This window comes from Phytophthora infestans, genomic scaffold, assembly GCF_000142945.1.
Source record: "Phytophthora infestans T30-4 supercont1.211 genomic scaffold, whole genome shotgun sequence".
In the NCBI taxonomy this organism is placed as follows: Eukaryota; Oomycota; class Peronosporomycetes; order Peronosporales; family Peronosporaceae; genus Phytophthora; species Phytophthora infestans.
In genome coordinates, this window is record NW_003303548.1 from 3,207 (window position 1) to 7,699 (window position 4,493).

Consider the following 4,493-nt stretch of genomic DNA (forward strand, 5'->3'; position numbering starts at 1 on the left):
AGCGGGGCTGCCGTAGCTTTAGCGTCAGAGGAAGACGTTCGACTCAAAGAGTCACTAATACTAAGCTCCTTATCCAAAGGACACTTACAGCCCAAGCCCAGGGATCAAAGTTAATACCTTAACTTTTATGCTTCAAAACCAGAAGTGTTTTATATACTATTATTGCGGCCAAGCCTCCTAGGGGTAAATGTATCTATTTAGCTATCTAGCATAGTTAAACCTAATCAAATGCATAACGTGTGGCTTTCAGCCAACGTACTGAGAGACCTTGCTAACTCTCCAACTTATGTACTGAGAGTTTGTTAACTCTCCGGGTACTTCGTACCCCTGTGTGTTCCACACCATGTAACCCCGTTACACTCCCCCCCACTAAGATGAGAACATTCAGTTCTCGAAACTTTCCTCAGCGAAGTCACGTCTTGTTAAGACGGCGGAGGTTACTACACCTCACACCAGCGCTATAAGCTCACAAACGCCTACGCATCATTGATGCCCAACTTCTCGTCGTCGGTCCACGGCGAAATGCTCCAAGCGCAGCGCGCATCTAGCTCTCAAGCCATCTCAGACCTACGCTCGCGCTCCGCGCCTACTCCAAGAGTTGCAAACCGCTTAGAGCTATGTTCTTAGCTCATCCGAGTCGTCGGCAACCACTCAGCGGTTGAACTTTCGCTTCACAAGCGATATGTCGGTGGCTCGATCCCACCAGGGCGTCGCCCTCTCGTTCCATGCATAATTGTCCACGCTTGGACAAGCTTAAGGGCAACACCCTTTTAGCTCATGGTGAAGCGTTAGCTTTTAGAGCCACAGGTCAGTGGCTCGAACCCACGAGGGCACAGCCCTCTCGTTCCATGAAATGTTGTCCTTGAAAGGACAAGCTTAGCGGCAACACCCTTTTAGCTCAGTGGTCGAGCGCTGGCTTTGGAAGCCACAGGTCGGTAGTTCGATTCCACCTGGGGCGCAGCCCTCTCATACCATGAATAGTCCGTTCTCGGACAGACGTACGGGCATCGCGCGCATCGCATTATAGCTCAATGGTAGAGCTCCGGCCTGGAAAGCTAAAGGTCAGTGGTTCGATCCCCGTCCGGGAAATCACTTAACTCTCCGGGTACTTCGTACCCCTGTGTGTTCCAAACCATGTATCCCCGTTGCAAAGAGCGTACTCTCCCTTCGGCTTCGTTGACACTCTTGGCCACCGCGGCCAGACACTTGGAATCGATTTGAATCCTCGCTGCACGTTCTACGACGTTCTCCAGCATCTCAGCTAACTGTTGAGGTGTCCCGCGTGACTTCGTTTTCAGTGATCGCTCCGCCGGTCGGCATTCATGTTTTCTTATTCTTAATCCACTTCCACAGCGTAATCATGTTCATGTTGTTCTTCAAATGCATATACAATTTGTTGTTGCAGTAACGTTCTTCGTCTGTTACCACAGGCTGCATCGCCCTGTGGACAGTTCATGCGTGATCCAGTCACGCTAGTCTTCGTCCGCCACTTGCGCCATCTGTAGCCGATTCTCGCTCTTCTTGGCTCGCAAATAGTCGTACAGCAGACCTCCACATGACAAGTTTGATGATGGTTCCCAAGTTGTATCTTCATAGCCAACCCACTTGACTTTGAACTCGCGTACAGCACGCTCCGTGCTCGTCGTTAGTGGTGTTCTGTCGTCGAGGATGGCCTCGACTTCATATTCACCGGCAACTTGATCTGGTTCCCAGCTGTCTTCAGGCAGTAGTTCCTCATCGAAGTCGAGTCTTGCTTCATTAGTCGCGTCAAGTACCAACCGAGTGTTCGGTCGACTGTTGAATTCGTTGACAGCCTTGAGTCTTGACACATGCACTACTGGGTAAAAGCGATACCCACTTCGATCAGGCAGTTCCAGCTCGTACGCAAACTCTTCCACCTTGCGCTTGGCGGCTGGTGTATCACCGTTGATAGGTGGGCGAGGTGTCTTCAGCAGTGCTGAATGCTTTGCACTCACCACGGAAGGTTTACAACCCTCGGTCCCATCGTCATAATCTCGTAGGCCGGTTCCCGTCCCGCAACATCATCGAGCTCGTCGGCGAGGTTCCTCGAAAGGGATCTGGTCGCCCCGCTCAGCCCCGATGATAGCGTGGCCGTCTCCGGCGTCGCTGCGCCTGGCTCTGGAGCCGGCGTCTTGTCTTCGTAATCTTCATAATCGTAGGCGTCCGGACCGATGTTCGTTTCGTCGTCGAAGCTCACTGAAAGCTCGGTGGCGGCTGCAAAGCGCGCAGCCGGGCTTGAACTATCGTTGCGAGCCCCGCCAGACTTGGCAGGCGTAACTGGTACCGTCGGTTGTCCTATCGCCATGTTCCTTGTTTTCTTTTTCTTGTTCTTCTTCTCTTGGTAGCTCGTAAACTGGAAGGCCATACAAACAGCTCACAATGGTCACAATCTGTTCCCGGGTCGCGGCACCAGTTGTGGTGCTGGAATTCCCACGTGAACGCTAGCTACAAATGTAGTTAGGACGTTCCCACAGTTTGCCTAAGAAAGCTATATCATCTTTTATGCCGCGAATAAAATACAACATGGGATTCCTGTGAACGAACGCGGTAACCCAACACGCTCGGACGCTGGGAACAAGCTGATCAAGAAGGTGAAAAAAATTGAGGTACGTCGCGAGGGGGCAGAATCCAAAGCTCGCCGAGCTGTGGAGTTTGCTGAGTTCTGAACTTACTGCTTTTAGTTCGGGCTCGATGGAAATCGGATGACTCATCATACTTGGTTAGCAGTGTGCTAACACTGCAGTGGCATATTTGCGCCCGGATTGACGACATGATGAAGTTGCAATTCGCAAACTTCTCACCTAACACACAATACCCTTCCACACTACTTTTGCAGATGCGGTGGTCAAAAAATATTCACGAAGAGCGAGATGCTCCAGAGCAGATCATTATTGATAGCCTGGATCCCAAGATGTGTGTACTTCTCAACCTCGCTGTCCATATAGAGTCTACGTCAAGTGTCATGAGCTCTGAGTTTGTGTACGGCAATCCTAAGGACGATGACCATGTAGTTCGACGGTTCTTGACTAGCATGGTGAATAACGACTCATTTAAGAAGCTCAAGACAGGAAAGCTGGGGACACACAGCCTTCGCAAAGGTGCTGCAACGTACGCGACTCGGAGTGGTAGCTTAAAGGACTTTGTTAACCGACGAGGACGTTGGAGAACGCGCAAATAGGTTGTTGACGTCTACATAGACAACACCCAACCGTATCCTGATGCATTGACGGCAGCAACGTTAACAGGTCCAGAGGGCCGTGCTTTTATATATGGGGACTGGAGCTGGCGCATTCGACCGCTTTTCTCGTAGATCATATTGCACTGCCGTATAACAGCTCATGGGAGGATGCCATTGCAGCTACATTGGCATTGCCATTATTGTGGGTGGCGATGGAACCATCTGAGAACTACGAGTACGCTTTATTACCGAAAAAGCTACATCAGAGAATTTTACGCGCATTTGCTAATATTGCTGACACTTCAGGGCTAAATCCTGTTGTTCGGGAGGGAATTTTCGTCACTGGCGATGGCTCGCAGCTAAACCTCGTCATAATGGACAGCAGTGAGGGCCCTGATCAAGAGAACAATGCAGTTGTTACACGTTCTGGTGGTAACGTGTCGGGTGGAGAAGTTAGTCGTCGCGAGTTCGCAGCACTGTACGCTCAAATAGCAGCAATTCGCCGCCATACAGCGGATGAAGTTCAGCAATTACGACGCGATATCCAGAGAGATCTGCAAAAACTCCAGGCAATAGTTCGACGCGTTGCCATACAGCCTGGCGTTCGTCGAGATGTCTCTGCCCACATTCCTGCCGGAGAAGTGCCCCCTACAAGGCAACGTGCAGCCCGACTATCAAAACGACCAAAGATCTGTACGAACTATGGCATGAATATAAAGTTGGCTGTGCAGAATTGAAGGCAGCGAAGGACTTTACAGCAGCCGAACGTGGCGCTAACAAGTTCTGCTGAATACTCCACAAGGAACTCGCGGCCAAGCTTCGATCAGTTAAATATCTTCACGCTGTACGAGAATACAACGCTGCCGCGGATTCGTTAGTACTGAAGCGCTTGAAATCAAAGGTCAGTCGTGTCATCTTGTCTGGAACTCGCAAAGTCCGGAATTGGCGTCGCTGAATCGTATGCAGGAAAATGATCTACGAGCCCGGATGAAGACTCGATAGATGTTCCGTACTGCTTTCGCAGTGGCATTTGAAGGTGCAGCGCCGTGGAGGAGAAAAGATGTCGCCTTCGACTCGGCAGCTGTTTCGTACTGCTTTCGCAGTGGCATTTGAAGGTGCAGCGCGTGAAGGAGAAAGATGTCGCCTTCGCGCAGCTACTGCAGTCAAGCATCACGGGCTTCGTCGACCTGGAAGACTCGCTCGCGCTGGTGGCACCTCCATACAAGGCTTCCCCGACTATTCGAATGGACCCCGCGTTGCTGTACGCCAGGCTTCCCCGTAATTACAGCGGATT

General features: G+C 51.1%; 2 pseudogenes across 2 annotated transcripts; both read left to right on the plus strand.

Annotated features, from left to right (window-relative positions):
- The first annotated feature begins 887 nt into the window (after nucleotides 1-887).
- PITG_31340 lies at nucleotides 888-958 on the plus strand (annotated as a pseudogene). The gene has a single exon. The product of its transcript is annotated as a tRNA-OTHER (tRNA).
- Nucleotides 959-1,015: 57 nt separating this feature from the next.
- PITG_31341 lies at nucleotides 1,016-1,089 on the plus strand (annotated as a pseudogene). The gene has a single exon. The product of its transcript is annotated as a tRNA-OTHER (tRNA).
- The last annotated feature ends 3,404 nt before the right edge of the window (nucleotides 1,090-4,493 follow it).